General features: G+C 40.4%; 1 protein-coding gene across 1 annotated transcript in view; it reads left to right on the top strand.

The window, feature by feature from the left end:
* Positions 1-16627, top strand: part of SAMD12 (sterile alpha motif domain containing 12) — a 240595-nt gene that overhangs the window by 122763 nt on the left and 101205 nt on the right. The window lies entirely within an intron of this gene.

Here is a 16627-nt window from a genome sequence, read left to right as displayed (position 1 = left end):
AGATTTGTATATTTTAAGTTCCAGTCAAAGGTCAATACCAGACATCCTGAAAGGTCCCACCAGAGATTCAGGTCTACTTATGGAAGTTGATATGAACCTGACTTCTGTAATAAATGATGCGCTGGCTTTAGATTTGTGTTAGTTATGTGTTATTTTCTTGCTCGACCTCTCTGTCACTGAATATTACCCCATTTAAGGACTAAGCAGTATTTTCAGAGCTGTTTTCTAATGCGTGGAGAAGTCAAATGCTCAAGCATCAGTCATCTAGAATCACTTAGTAGCAATGGACATTTCAGGGAGTTGATGTAGCATCCTTTGAGATTCTAACCCAGGGGTGCTCAACCCCTAGCCCCCCCAGCCAGATCCAACCTGTGATGCTGGGTCATCCAGCCTGCAGGGCTCATGGTTCATGGTTTCAGTGACACTGAATTGAAAGACATGGGGTTTCTATTGAACAAGCACCTGTTTGAATTTATTCTGTACACAGGGTGGGCTGTTTATAGTGGGAAACTACTGCAATATCCATTGAAGTCAATAGAGAGCTTTCCATTGATTTAATAGGACTTTGGATTTTGATTGGACTCTGATTGTCATTGGAACCCCCTGAATAAACAGTTATGCTTAAACAAAGATTAGATGATATGTATAAAGGACTTGATTTGTTGCAAAAAGTGTTTGCTTACTCTGCCATCTATAAAAATGCTAACTTCTTTTCAAAATAATGTTGCATGACTAATAGCAATTGCATTGCAATAGCTTTCTTCTTTCTTGTTGTTTTAGTAAGTTACTTAAAAATTCTTGTTCCAGTACTACTACATTGAGTGCATGTCCAGCCTGTGCGGAGGATCTCAGCAGTAATCACACATGATTGTGCAATAGAAGAATGTCTTGAATGTTAGTGGGACTATTATTGTCAATAAGGCATGCCTGATTGGGCCCATTATCAGCAGAAATGTTATGCCAATCTCTGCTGGGGTAGGTGGGCACAGCCATGGATTTTCTACAAGAGACATTGAACTAACTTGATGGAATACCATCAGATATTCTCTTAGGGAAAACAACTTATTGCTGGACATGTTATTGTTATACTCTCTAATCCTGATTCAAAAGAGCCAGAAATGTCTTGCATAACCTCACAATGGTGCTGAAAAGTTATTTATAGAATCAATATGAGACCAGCAGTTGGTTGGCATAGAGAGAGTATATCTCCTAGGGTTGGCAGAACACCCATGCATGGCATGTTTTGGTTTTGAACAAGATTGTCTTGGACAGGATTTTGCTAATAATGCTCAGAGTCTGAAGCATATTTAGATTCTGCATCATAACTGCATTTAAGGTGACATTGGGCCTACTTTTAAGATGCTTTGAGAGTTTCAAATTCAGCTAAGTGCTACTTGAAGGTACCAGGAGAACACAGAAAATGACATTCTGTGCAAGAAGATTTCCCTGCTGACAAAATATTTTAGGATAAGGCCACATGCTTTGTGCAAAAGATCACAGCTGTTGATACTTGTTGCCATCATATCATACTTGAATGCCTCGTTCATCCTATACCAGGGCTTATTTTTACGAAGAAGGTATGTGTGCTTGTTAATCAGGATAAAGTGGACCAGGAAAACACATTTTATATCCCCAACCCCCTCTAAGGAGTTGTATAGTTCAAAAATCTATCCAAGTATTCTTGTCCTGCACCTCCTCATTAGATGAACTTATGTGCCCCTTAAAGTTACAACTTTTTTTTTAAAGAAAAATATAGTAGACAGTACTACTTTTGTAGGAAGTGCTTTTGAAGTATCATGTACCCTTTAATAGTAGGATATTGGGAGTAATGGTTCAAACTGGAAAGATTTCTCTTGTTTTGTTTTTCTCATAATCATAGGAAGTCTAGATGGTTTCTGGATTATCTGAAATGTTTGAGGAGCCCTGTTTGTACTCTCCTTTCCACCAAGTCTTGCTGGCTTGTGATCAATTCAGGAAATATAGTACAATGGCCATCAGATATTTAGAGTAGAGCAGAGAAACAGAACGGAATTAGTTCATCCCATTAAACCCAGTGCACTTATGTTAATCTTCTTGTTTGAAATTCTCGGCAAAAAACGTGAGAACACAGGGTCGTGGGAAAGATAAGAGAACGAACACCTCAGGGGAGATGTTGCAGTACTTTCTAACTTTTCTGTCTCTGTGTCTGCCGGGTAGATCATCTAAATTCATTACTCAGCTGCCCTCATCTACAGTCTTTTGTGCCTCCTGAGAAGCACTTAAATTAGTAGAGATGAGGGGCGTTACTGTGTCATACATGAGCAGACGACAAGTCACTGTGCCAGGGATTGAGGGTCACCTGTCAGGTGTCATGTGACTCCTCTAAAAGGGCATCTGTTATTTTCTTCCCTTCTAGGAATGTTGGCACAGTATTTTGGCACCTGGGGAACCCTGGGTAGAGAAATTTCCTTTTCTTTCTCTTAGAATCCAACAGATGTTTGTTGTCATAACCACACGTAGGGAATATACTACCCTTTTTAGGCTGTGGTCTGAAAAAAGGAAGTGCATCACACCTATGGAATCTTGTTTTTATGTCTCTGTTATGTTGTCCTTGGCATTGCAGCTTTTGAATTGCCAGACAGTCCTTTTTACTCCGTTACTGTGCGTCTCCTCCTTTGTTTTCATTGTCTTGACCTGACTTTATTCTTTTCTAGAACCCTAACCCAAAGCATTTCCAACCGAGTCAGGAAGGGCCTTGTTCGCTGCTTATAACACAAATTACTGTGCAAATGTTTCCTGCATATGCTACATGCGTGGCATCTCTCCAAAACAAAAATAAACCCTTAATGTTTCAGGGAAGTTCATACCAACCTAATTTCCAGCAGACTTTTTTCTGTCCTGTGATTCTTTTGTTGTCAGCGTTCTCTAAGAGATTTCATAAATTGGATCTCACAGAATGACATGGGTGTATCTTCAAAAGGTTTTGAAGTCCATGTGGCTTTTTTCTTTGCCATAGCGTCAAAACTTTTTTCAGTGGTGACAGAAGGTGTGGTTCTGGTATTGGTACCAAGAATTTTACCCTTCCCTTAAAATTGCTCTTTTTCACCTTTTCCTTTCCCAACACATTTCTTCTACTGCTTATCCCTAGCCAGACATTTTCCCTTTTCTGTACCACCTCAGAAGTCTTGGCACTTACGTGTAAGAGGAGTTTCCTTGTTGTCTATAATACCATTTAGTGACCATCTTTGAAGAAATCTCTTAAAAATTGTAGTCTGTGATGTGCCCTTTCCTGTCTTAGTTGTGACCAAATGGATCACATTTAAATGAGCTATATCAGGGAGCCAGAAGCAATGATTGTTTCCAACGATCTGTTCAGACCACAGGCTGCCTTTGATCTGATTTCTGAAAATCATCACTTTTTCTCAGGACACACAGTGTGTTTGTGCTCTGTTTTTGTGTATGTTTTACAAAAGGTGAACACTGTATACAGTATGAGTGAATATGTATATATATTAAATACACAACGTGCAACAGTAAGCATGGAATATTAAGTTTTCTAAACCATCAACTACATGGCTCAAGGCATCCACTTCTCATATTTCTAACTTGAGCTGGGAGAAGAATGTATTATTCAGTGACACAGATTTTTCCAGTCTGTGTTAGATTTTAGAATTAATATATTATGGTTTCTTTATGCACACATGTTACTACCCAGTTGTGATTTAAAATATGTTTTGTTTATAGGCAGATATATGCAGCTATGGAAGTCTGCAATGATTAATTAACACAGCAAAACTACTCTTAATCAAGTAACATTATTATGTGATTCCATAAATAATATAACAACTCAGTGTAGTGGAATTTAGTGGCATGAATGTACAAAACTGTTATTTATAGTCCCTTTATAATGCTGATTTTTTTTTCCTGCTTTTCAACTTGTTCAGAAGATTAGTCTAAACTGAACTAGCCATCTGGAACGTTCATCCCTTCCAAATTGTGTACTCCGAAAAAGATCTTGAATTTATATACTTATAATTGTATGTACATCTTTTTTTCACTCACATGTAACTTTGAAATAGGGAAGAAATTAGTTTGGTCAAACTTTCCAAAAATAATTCACTTTTGTGCTGAGATCATGAATGAGGAAACTTCAACCAGGAAGGAAGGGTTTGTCAGAAAGTTTGTATATGGGTCTGCAATCTTAGTGATAGCCATTCTGATCAGTGCCAGGGAAACCTAACTAAAAAGGACTGCATAGCTCAAGATATTCAGGTAACAAAGACTGTTCTCCCTCCCACCTGCCAGGGAATTTAAATGACTAGTGTCTATATTATAGCGTAAGGCCAGCAACAACATAGATGCTATTTTCAGTTGGACCATCCAAAATCAGCAGTGGAGCAAAATTTGTATTGGGCTGGCTCTGGTGAATTGTAAAGAAATGAGAAATCCCCATAGAATTGCAAATTCTCCATCACGCCAACCTCCTTGTTCAAAGGACATAGAAACAGAGCTTTCTAACCCTAGGTTACTGGTTCAAGACCTTATTGATTTAATCAACAGACAACCATTATTGGCCTAGTGGAATGAGTGAAAGTCTCATTCTAGCATCAGATGAACAAGTTCACATATATTTTTAAAAGAACCATTCTCTTCACTAAAATCTTTAGCAGAGCAAAAACTATTACGTCTAGTTTTCATGTGTGTAAAGTTACTTATGTATGATTTGACTTTCTTCAGAGGGGCTTGCCAAGCCCAGCTCATAATGAATTCATTATGAACTACAGGTGCCTTTGTATTTTTGAAAATCACACAATAATTTAGGTACCTACATACAGATTTTAAGTTTGAAAACGGTGGCCTTACTGGCAGAGAGAGTGAACTGCCATCTGCAAGTGTCCCTCCTGATCAAAACTGTAGTAACAGTTACATGCTGATTTTAGAGTAGTTTTTAGTGGCACTGTCTCTGATGAAAGAGTGTTTTTAACAAAAAAATTCAGTATCTGTTGCTGCTAGTCAAAAGTCATAAAACGATTTGGAAAATATAGATGAAGTCTCAGCTCTTGAGATCACTTGAAAATGAAGGCTACTATATAGTACCAGTATTTTCATCCTGTTATTCCAATAGGACAAAATAGATGCAAAGCCTGTGCAGTAAACATGTATAACTACCAGAAAGATATAGAAAATCTCCTTTTCTTTTGCCTTTGAAAAGTTATTGTACAGTTTTTTAAAGAATCATTTTTAAAGTATCTCCCCTTTTTTCTGTTCAGATTCTTTAAAAGTCTTTCCGTAATGTATTTTTAAAAATTAATGTTGCTGTGTTCAGATAAAAGTTTACTCTTAATGGCTTTATGCTTCATATGAAAGAGCACTCTTCATTTGTTCAGTTTTACTCTGGCAGTCAGTAGTATTATGAACTGCTTTTTTATTGCTTAACAGTATGCAGATCTAGGGCATCTTGCACCAAGGAAAAGGATGTTTTAATATCTTAATTTGTCATGCTCATAAAGCAGGGACACCAGCCCAGTGTTTTATGGCATATTCAAGGAAAATTAATAATTTTAACTGTATGGGTACCCCCTTAAGATCAATAACAGAGATTTTTCCAGTTACCATTTGAATTGATTTTAATTGAAATTGATTCACTATAAAAGAATATATTGAAATGTTTCAGTAATGACCTCCAGGGTAAGAGATGTTTGTAGACTGCAAGACTGTACAATTTTGAATTATACTGAGAGCTCTAAGCAATTAGAAATTAGACTTTTTCTTCAGTGATTTTGTCTATCGAACTAAAATGCACTATTTATAAAGTATCTGTCACTTTTCTGTCTGAGTGCTAATGCTAGTGAAGGCTGATATGGATATAGCAAAGTCGTGATTCACACGCACAGATGCAAACATTTGTCTATAGTCATGCTCATTTTTATCATATTCTGTTTGGTATTTGGCTATAGCTTCAAGCCCATGTAAGTTTAACAGTTCACAAACATCTAAGTCCGACTCTTTCTTGTACAGTAATATTACCTGACCTGTGCATCTTCTTTATAAAAGGGAATTTATCATTGATGGAAAGTACTTCTTTTGTCATTTGGACTAGCAAGATTCACATGTTGGCAAAAATAATGCAGTGTGAATGGTAGCATTGCCCTCTTCCTTTTTGCTGCCCAGCCCTCTTTTAGATAGACCGTCTCTAAGGGATATTAGTTCACCACTATTCCGTCAATCCTTGGTCAGTCTTTATCAATAAAAGAATGAATGGTTTTGTTTTAGTGATGTGAGATCCAAGGAGCAGGATACAGATCTAGGTTACCACAGCCATCAGCTGGCATAACTTCCAGTTGCTAACAACCTATGATGGATTCAAAGTAAGTCTAGCACATTAAGCCTTGAAACCAAATACCTTACTGTACTCTTTCTCTTCCTTACACAGCTTCCTATTGATAGCATTACACTGTCAGCAAACACGGTAATTCTGCACTTGTGCTGTTGTGACAAGAGTGAGTTGTCAGGAATACTGGGCTCCTGGGAGATTGGGTTTGTGAGCCCTTTCCGTAAAAGGGAACTTGCATGTCAAGGAACAAATGCTCCAGATATTTTCTAATCTCTTGGCTTGAATTAGATGCGCTTGATGAGGAAAGCTGCATCTTTCTCCTCCAAGATCCTTCAGAAATTAGTCTCTCCTTTTCTCCTGTGTACATACATATGGTACTAATGGAAGATATGTGCTGATTAACTGTCCTTTGTAACCTCTAAAGTGGTGCAGCATTCCCTTTTCCTACCCAATGGTCTCTCAAATGATTCTTCTTTTCTTTTATATCTTTTTTTTCCATCTGGTGTGGGTATCCACGGAATGGCACTTACCTGATGAGAAAATGGCAATAGGCTCATCTCTCCAATTCAGTCCAGCAAATATGAATCTGTTAATCAGCTGCTTCCTGCCACTGGCTGCCATAAGGCACCATACAATTCAATTATATTTCAAGAATCCTGGATGCAACAAGAAGCAGTCAATAGGATCGGAGATAATGGGCTGGGTTTCTAAAAGTGTTAGATAGCTAACAGGATTTTCAAAACACCTAGGACCCAAGTCCCTCAATGTTCCAGCTGTCCCATTTTTAATTCTTGGAGCTAACTTTAAAGCAGCTTTTCATGTCAATAAATTGTTTTCCAGAAGAGACAGGGGAAAGGAGATGAAACACTTACCCTTAAAGAAACCACTGACACACCACTTGGCACTGAGGCTTTGTCTGAATGCATCTTTCTCTAGTCTCAAGTACTACTTCACTCGTGTTTAATTTATCTGGCTATGCTGCAGGCTCCATTCTTTGCCATCTGTCTGTTACAACTAATAAGCATGACACTAACATCGCTCACATCACTGACTTTTATCATTTTCAACTTCAGCTTGTTTCATAATTCTTTGGCAGTCTCAGAAAAGTGACCAGCCCTTATTCTGGTCAAAGATGAGTTTTTGATTTTTATAAGTGAACTGCATGTAAACTCCCTGCAAATGGACTCTGCGGAAGGCTCCAGCTGAGCTGGCCCCCAAGCCATTTCCCTCCCTCATGGATAAGTTCTGTGACAATTCATAGTTGTTGGGGGCTGGAAGGGACCTTACAGATCATTGCAGCAGTGAGGACAGACAACAATAGTTATTAATTTTCTTAAAGAGAAAGTGTAAACCCATGTTGCCAGCTCTCTCCCCTCCTTTGGATCCTTTTATACCTGAACTTGTTCTTACCTTTACCAAGGTAAATGAGAAGTAATGCTTGCTTGACTCTGGAGAAATGTGAAACACAAAAAGGAAAACAGAGTCAAACCTCATTTTCCTGGATCTAAAACTCATTGAAGTCAATGAAAAAGACTTGTTTTGGCTTATAAATATAGGTATTCTGTCCTTTAACACAACATACCTTTTCTAAAGTCTGTTCCTGCACTGGGTCCATGTATTTCTGACTAATTACTTTTAGGAGCTTTCTCTTTAATGTACGCAGCTGATTTTCACTTTGTCCCAAATGATCCCCTAGTTTTGCATGAGAAAATAACTGCCGATATAATTATATGACACCCCAAATTAGATGTAAATTTTTAAAATCAAGCATATATAGTCTGAATTCTACCTTATCCTTAGTATTTACTTCCCTTAACATATTACTTCTTCTATATACACGTGCACACAGGCAACATTCGCATTTATAATTTCCTTGGAAGATGATGTATTTTGCCAGATGCATAACTTCATTTGTGACATGCTTCTGTTCTTTATGAATGGCTCATTTCTTCTGAGCACCACCCACCTGGAAACTATATGAAAGAGGAAAAAAAACTTGTAAAATAGCTATTTCATAAGCCATCACCCTTCCACATAAACTGACTAGTAGGTATCCCTTTAACTACAGCAGAAAGTTGCTTATTTTACATACTCTCTCACCATACAGAGATTAACTTTACTGTGTTTAGATAGCTGTTTCTCAAACATAATGGTTCAAGTTAACTAAAGTTATACTGGTCTCAGTCCTCTGAGTTCATTTCTTTCAGTCTTGGTGTGACATGGCCTGATACCAATTTTATGTCCATGTTCTCCCATTTTCTTTGGTGGAATTACTCCTGACTTTCATCTGTGAGATCAGAATTAGGCATACTGCCTCAATCAGAGCTCTGATTGATTATTGGACTTGAACTTGCTTGTTTCTAGTACCAAAAAAACGGTGCAGTGTTCTTCCTACGGAGCGATTAGGCAGTGAAAAGAAAGAAGCATGCATTCTTTCTTTCAAAAATGAAGTGTTTCAATTAAGCATAGAAGCTGATATATCTCAAGAAATGTGTGCAAATAATAGCACAGAACAATAACCAGACGAAAGCTTTCTACATTTTCCTTCTTTGGACCTTTTGTGTCTACAAATGCTTGCTTGCTTGCATTCTCCTGCAGCCTGTTAGTTTTATTGGAGGCTTTACCATCTGCCAAAAGATTTTATTTTTGGGTTTCCTTTTCTGTGGGAGGGTGGTTTCCTCCTTCCCTTAAAGCTGGATCTATCTCTATCTTTAGGAACTACAGAGCCTTCAGTAGATCTTCCTGTCTCCTTTTTTTACGTATTCTCATCCTTCCCTGTTACAAGTTTCTGGCCCCAGAAGCAAGGGGTAAAAGCAGACTTGAAGCTACCTTTTATATGCGTCTTGGCTTACTCAGGTCTTTGCTTTAAATACTACAACACAAACATTTAAAAAGCATAACAGAGCATGCCTAATAAAAATTTCTGTTATCTGCACATTTTTAGACATGACATGCACCTGCAGCTAGTTAACTGCCCAGCTCTTTGGTTACACACTTTGACAAGCTTAGCTTCTGAAGAAGGAGACTGTAAGCTGGAAAGTTTACTACTTTAAGGGTGGTGGATTGTGGGTCATGTTTTGTGCTTCTGCACCGGTATGAATTTCGCCCTGGCTCATTAATCCAGCCCACTCAGACACTATAAAAATACCTCCTTAACAGTGCTTTCGTCTATCCCTTCTTTAGGCAGTCTTACCTCAAATATTTGTTCTTCTATAAATGTATTGATTTCACATCTTTAGCTTGTTTGATACAGCATGCTGTTGAGAAAACTGAAGTGAAGCTTGAATGGTTAGATTTACCAAGTGACAGAATTAAACAATCTTTTTAAAGAACAAAGTAAATAAAGTGCTAGCTTTGAGGAAAAGGGGTTATGCTAATCTGGGTTGTTGTTTGTATGGGTATATTTTTATTACTGCATGTTGTAGCAAGTGTGTGAATAATGTAATAGTAGTTAAGTGAGAGTGCTTTCCTAGTATTGATGCATGATTTCTTGATCTCTTGTATTTGCTCTTCCTAATTCTTACCAACTGCCATCACCACAATGCTATGTTTGGAGCTTTGCCCTACCCTGGGTTATTTACTCACTCTGCAGTTGAAAACTGTATTGGTAGGCCCATGAAAAAAAAACTCTTAATGCCTAAAAAATCAGTAACCTGCCTCTTTATTTCATTTAGTTTTGATGTGTTTAGGAATATTTTGGTAGCATAAGTGGACATCTCTGGACTAGCTATTCAGTAACTAATGAGCATGGGAGTTAGGATATAGTCTCTGAATTAGAGCTTCATAGACCTTACATACTGGAGGCTGCATATGAGAGAGAAGAGCGGATAAAACCCTGGATACCAAGTTCACTCTCCCTTTCAGCATCCACTCCCTGCCACTGTGACACAGGATGCTGAGCTAAATGGACCTATGGTCTGATGACAGTTATGTTTTCATGACTGTGGGCAAAACACTAGTGCTGCTCATTTCTGAGCATGTAATGGTGAGTGGATGGAGGTGACTTTTTCTTTAAAATTTTAGAAGGCTGTCTGGGAAAATTTCAAGTCCAGAGGCAACAAACTCCTCCCTAATTAGACAGGAAATTTTATAAATGTCTAACGTTTTGATATATCAGTCTCTCCAGAATTGTTAAGGGAAAAAATCCATTTTTGCAAAAGCTGCGCTATTCAGTCATTGTACTCTAAAGTAAACACAGTCTCTCTCTCTCCCCTTCCCTCTTACCCACCCTAATTGGATAAAAATGTAAACAGTAAATTAAGGATATGATTAAAAATTAAACAGCTACTGCAGAAACCATCAATAGTAAGTGCTTATTAACTTACATATAACAGTGTGCTGGCATGATAGCTTCAAATTGGCTGCTGAACTGATTTGCAGCAAACAAGGCCAGCTTTCTAAGGGGATATATCTGGGTTTCATTACTTCAGTTTTAATTGCTGTTTGGCTTCCTTCACTTTTTATCAGCTTTTTGAAACAAAAGATAATGTGCATAACATCCCTCAACTGTAGTGGGGAACATGTGTTGATTTTGTCACGTGTTGGCACTTGGTAGTACAGGACAATGGGGAACTAATCTAGCCTTGTTAATGCTGCAGGCTCCAATTCGAGACCACTGGAGCAAGTGACTGCACACTTTAGTCCTAAACATTTAGGGAAAAGCTTGTTTTTGAAGGAAGGTTAAAAGCAGCTTCACCAGTTGGAGGCATCTAATGGTCCCCTACAATGTGGTCATTACCAGCACTGCAATTCTACTTTTGGGTGAATTGCGAGAGTTCATCATGTGGGAGCCGGTAACTGGTGAAAAGGAGTGCTTGCCTTCCTCTTTCCTGATCCCTAGCAGCTGCCCTAGAACAACCAGAAACAATGACTGCACACCCAAGAAGGCAGTTGCACACCCAAGAAGGCAGTTAATTGCCAGCTGTTCAACTTCTTGCTTGTAGGTTTCCACTGCAGATGTCAAGATAGCAACTTGCTCCCACACCTTATTTCGCACCTGGCAATCAGAGGCAAAAAGGAAAGGGTATTGCTTTACTGAACTGAAGGCCTAAGGGCAACCTAATACCAGTGGTCTGCATGTCACCTGTGCTGAAGTTTCTTTGTGTTTTAGGGAGTACATCCAGCTATATGAAAGCATCTGGCTCTAATATGATTGACTGGTATTAATTGGCTACAAAGGAAATTAGATTCAGTCATCTTTGGTTGAGAGGTTGCTAGACTATGGAACTTCTAAAGTAGAGGGATGAATTGGGAGGAGCGGAAACCATTACCAATTTGATATCAAATATGGTAACTCAAGTAGCTGTCAAACACCTCGAGCTTTGTTATTTGAGTTTACCTGGCATCTTTGATCAAAAACCTGGCTGCTTACATGCCATTCATGTGTTTTGTTCACACAAGGGACATCTTTAAAAGATTTCCAGTGGTTGCCTCTACTGATTCAGCCCGACTTTGTGTGGTCAGTGTTAGAAGACTTAGTTCATCGAAAGCTAGTAGTATGTTAAACTACTCACATTTTTAGCAAAGCTGAATAACAGTGCCGCCTGCTATTAGGCTGTCTGTCCTAGGTCTCTCAGCATTGCTGAGACTGGTTAAGTTGAACCTCTCTTAGCAACAGAAGAAAAGATCTTTTAAAACATTCCCCTAATATAAAAAAGAGCCACAGGAAACAATTTCATTTTTTTCTGTGTCCTAAAGAGCAGGTGGATCATAGCTCTATTGCCCTAGGCTGTTTGAAGAGACTATGTTTAAAGTCACATACAATCTTTTTGATACTTGAAAGACTTGGAAAAAAGGAAGGAAGAAAAAAAGAACAAAAAGCAGTCCATACCCTTTTCAAAAATTTCTTAGCTGCTTTTATAGACCCTTTTTTTTTTCTACTATCCATTGTACCTGGCACAGAAATGATAAGGCATTTTGACTATGACAAGAATCAGGTAAACTGTTTCAACTGGAAACCACTCAAGTGAGCTTTAAAATCAGTGCTTGGCGTCATCTACTTGGAGATAAGTGTGGAGCATATTACTCCAGAGTTTATTCGTGTGCAGCACATGGACCCTGGTTGGAGCAGCCCAGGCTGGCAGAGGGCCCAAGGGGTCAGCCTGCCAGCCCAGGGCTGCTCCGACCAGGCTCCAAGTGCAGCAGGGAAGCTGGCTGGGACATGAGGGTGCAGCCCCCACTGCAAATTGAGCCCTGTCAGAACAGCCCTGGACTGGCAGGGGACCCGAGGCTGTTCCTCAGCGGCCTCTGGAGCAGCCTGCCCGCCCAGGGCAGTGCCAACCCAGCTCAGCATGGGGCTGGAGCACGAGGTGCTCCGGTGCAGGGCTAGCCGGCAGGCACCCCCCACACTGAAGCACCCCAGCCAGCCTCATCACCATCTACACATGCACTACAGCACACAAAACAACACCACTGCAGGATACTACTTGTGTTTAACCAGACTACCGTGCAGCAGTGTTTGTTAGTCTACTGCAACCTAATGCATAGATGGCAATGTTTTACTGTGGAGCTAATTGGTCAGCTCCTCAGTAAATGTCTCATGTAGATATGCCCTCTGAGGACTCAGAAAGTAGGCTGAGCCAGATGAGCAGTATTTGTATGTGCTATAGGTTAAAATCTTAGAAGAGTTTTAAATTGCAAAAGCATGGCATAAAAGCTTGGCAAATTAATTTAAAAAAATGTAATAGCTATGGCATGAGGACTCTGAATTCAAAATCTGTTTTCTCCATTTCTACCCTACATTTTCTTTGGTGGTTTTGGTGGGGAAGCAGCAGTCCGTTTGTTTGGGATTTTTAGTTTTGTTTTCCTTCCAATACTTTTCCAGTTTTCTATATAATGGTGTAAAAAAAAATAAAATGATTACCTGTATGATATAATACATTTTTCTTTAAAGAAATAAATCAATTTGAAATTATGGAAACCTATTGTAAGGTAGGTTAAACTGGCTGTAATCTCAAATTCAGTTATTTAAACCTTAAGAAATACTTATCAACTCATTTGCTGAAGAAAATTTATAGAAACCAACCACTGAAGTAGTTGAAATTACTAATCAAGAACTTGTTGAGTCCTAAACTATTTTTGATGGAGCAGCTTCTACACATACAAAAATGTTTTCTTCACATGTGTTTATTCAGCTGTTATGGTTCTATGAGTTGTTCATTCAAATTTAAGAAAACAGTTAGAAGATAATAAAGGAGAGGCTTTCTTTTCCTCTTCTAATCTTTGAATAAAAAGTAGACATAAGTGGCTGAGATCTTCTCGTTCTAAAATTTTGTAAGAGAATGGTAACAAGAAACAATTGGTTCAGTTAAATATATATATTTCCTTTGCTTAATAAGTAATGTTAAAGTCAAGTAATGTTTTGATAAGTACAGTATTCTTTAAGTTAATTTTATGTAACTAAAAAATTAACATGCTGTTTTTGAGCATTTTAATCACAATTTTCATCTAGGAGATCAAGAGTAAAAAAAAACCCCTAAAAATCTAGTCTAAAAGAAATAGATCATTCACAATTTTTTATGATAAAAATGTAAAAATTAATCATAGACTCATGGAAAATTAAGGTTGGAAGGGACCTCAGGAGGTCATCTAGTCCAACCCCTGTTTAAAGCAGGACCAGCCCCAACTAGATCATCTCAGCCAAGGCTTTGTCTAGCCGGGTTTTAAAAGCCTCCAAAGATGGAGATTCCACCAGCTCTCCGGGCAGCCTGTTCCAGTGCTTTACTGCCCTCCTGGTGAGAAAATTCTTCCTAATATCTAACCTAAACGTCCCTTGCTGCAACTTGAGTCCATTGCTCCTTGTTCTGTCTTCTGCCACCACTGAGAACAATCCAGCTCCGTCCTCTTTTGAACCCCCTTCTGGTAGCTAAAGGCTACTGTTAGATCCCCTCTCAGTCTCCTCTTCTCTGGACTAAATAAGCCCAGCTTCCTCAGCCTCTCCTCAGAAGTCATGTCCCCAGCCCCCCCACCATTTTGTTGCCCTCTGCTGGACTCTCTCCAATTTGTCCACATCCTTTTTGTATTGGGAGGGGGGCAGGGCGGGGCAAAACTGGGCACAGTACTCCAGATGTGGCCTCACCAGTGCTGAATAGAGGGGAATAATCACTTCCTTTGACCTGCTGGCAACACACCTACCAATGCAGCCCAGTATGCCATTAGCCTCCTTGGTAACAAGGGCACGCTGCTGGCTCATATTCAGCTTATTGTCCAGTGTAACCTTCAGGTCCTTTTCTGCAGAGCTGCTGCCCAGCCAGTCAGCCCCCAGCCTGCACAGGTTTGTTCTGTCTTAAGTGCAGGACTTTGCACTTGTCTTTGTTGAGCCGCATGAGATTCCTTTTTGCCCAGTCCTCCAGTTTGTCTAGGTCACTCTGAATCCTAGCCCTACCCTCCAACATATTTACTACTCCTCTCAGCTTGGTGTCATCTTTAAAGTTGCTGAGGGTGCACTCTGTCATCTTCCAGGTCGTTGATGAAGACATTAGGCAAAACTGGCCACAGGACCCTCCACTTGATAACAGCTGCCAACTAGACATTGAGCCATTGATTATTACTGTCTGAGCCCGATGCTTCAGCCAGTTTTCTATCCACCTTACAGTTCATTCATCCAGCCTGTTCTTCCTTAGCTTGCGTGCGAGACTGTAGCAAAAGCCTTGCTAAAATCAAGGTATACCACATCCACTCGTCTCCCCACATCCACAAAGCCAGTTATCTCATCATAGAAGGCAATCAGGTTGTTCAGACATGACTTGCCCTTGGTGAATCCATGCTGACTGTTCCTATATTTTCCTCCTCCAAGTGCTTAGAAATAGATTCACTGAGGATCTGCTCCATGATTTTTCCAGGGACTGAGGTGAGGCTGACTGGTCTGTAGTTTTCTGTATCCTCCTTTTTCCCTTTCTTATATATGGGCATTATGTTTGCCCTTTTCCAGTTATCTGCAACTTCTCCTGTTTGCCGTGAGTTTTCAAAGATGATGGCCAGTAGCGCTGCAGTCACATCAGCCAACTCTCTTAGCACCCTCGGATGCATCCCATCCAGCCCCATGGACTATTACATGTCCAGCTTTTCTAAGTAATCCCTAACCTGTTCTTTTGCCACTGTTGGCTGCTCACCTCTTCCCCAAACTGTGCTGCCCTGTGCCATAGTCTGAGAGCTGACCTGGCCTGTGAAGGCTGAGGCCAAAAAGGCATTGAGCACTCCAGCCTTTTCTGCATCTCTGTCACAAGGTTGCCTCCCCCATTTAGTAAGGGACCTACACTTTCCCTGATTCTCCTCCTGCTACCGACATACTTGTAGAAACCCTTCTTGTTTCCCTTCACATCCCTCGCTAGCTGCAACTCCAGTTGCTCTTTGGCCTTCCTGACTTCATCTCTACGTGTCCAAGCAGTGCTCTTATATTCTTCCCTGGTTATTTGTCCAAGTTTTCACTGCTTATAAGCTTCCTTTCTGTGACTTAATTTACTGATGAGTTCCCAACTAAGCGAAGCTCATCTTCCACCATATCGCTAATTTTCCTGTGTATCAGAATGGTTTGTTTCTGCACGCTCAGTAAGGTTTCTTTAAAGTACAGCCAGCTGTCTTGGACCCCTCTCCCCATCAGACTGACTTCTCAAGGGATCCCACCCATGAGTTCCCCAAGAGAGTCTAAGTCTGCTTTTCTGAAGTCCAGGGTCCTTACTCTGCTCCTCTCCATCCGTCCTTTCCTCAGGATCCTAAACTCTATCATCTCGTGGTCACTGCTGCCAAGTTGCCATCCAGTATTACATTCACCATCAATTCTTCCCTGGTTGTGAACAGCAGGTTGTGAAGGGGCCGCTCTGCGTTGGCTGCCCGCCTCACAGGGGACCCCCGGTGGGAGAGGAATGAGCCGTCCCCACTGCACCTCCGCCAGTCTTGCCTGCCACGACTTTGATGGAAAATTGGGGTTCACCATATTGTGGCGCGTGCATTCCGGAAGCGGCACTCCATCTCCGCTAAGTCCAGGGGTGGTCCTGAGGGCTCCTTCCTCCCCTACACCCTCGCCCGGTCCTCCGGTTAGTGGCTGCCTCCCAGGGCGGACCACCCTACAGGGCATTAGCCCCAACAATGTTCATAAAGGTGAAAGAAACACAAAAAAAAATACAACGTCCAACACAAAGTTCTTGGCCGGAGAGGCCCAGGGCCGGGGTTTCCTGACCCCTGTGTTGAACCCTTCCTGAGTTGGGTTGGGACCTTCTGCCTTCAGCCCCAGGGCTCCCTTCCGCCCCTCAGCCTGCCCGCAAACCACAGGCATGGTGGTTTTCCCCGCCTGTGATTGCCCCTCTTTTGCAGTACTTA

The sequence above is a fragment of the Crocodylus porosus genome, unplaced genomic scaffold (assembly GCF_001723895.1).
Source record: "Crocodylus porosus isolate Cpor-Errol unplaced genomic scaffold, CroPor_comp1, whole genome shotgun sequence".
Lineage (NCBI taxonomy): Eukaryota > Metazoa > Chordata > Crocodylia > Crocodylidae > Crocodylus > Crocodylus porosus.
Note: the sequence above shows the minus strand (reverse complement) of the source record. Positions and strands in the feature narration are given on the sequence as shown.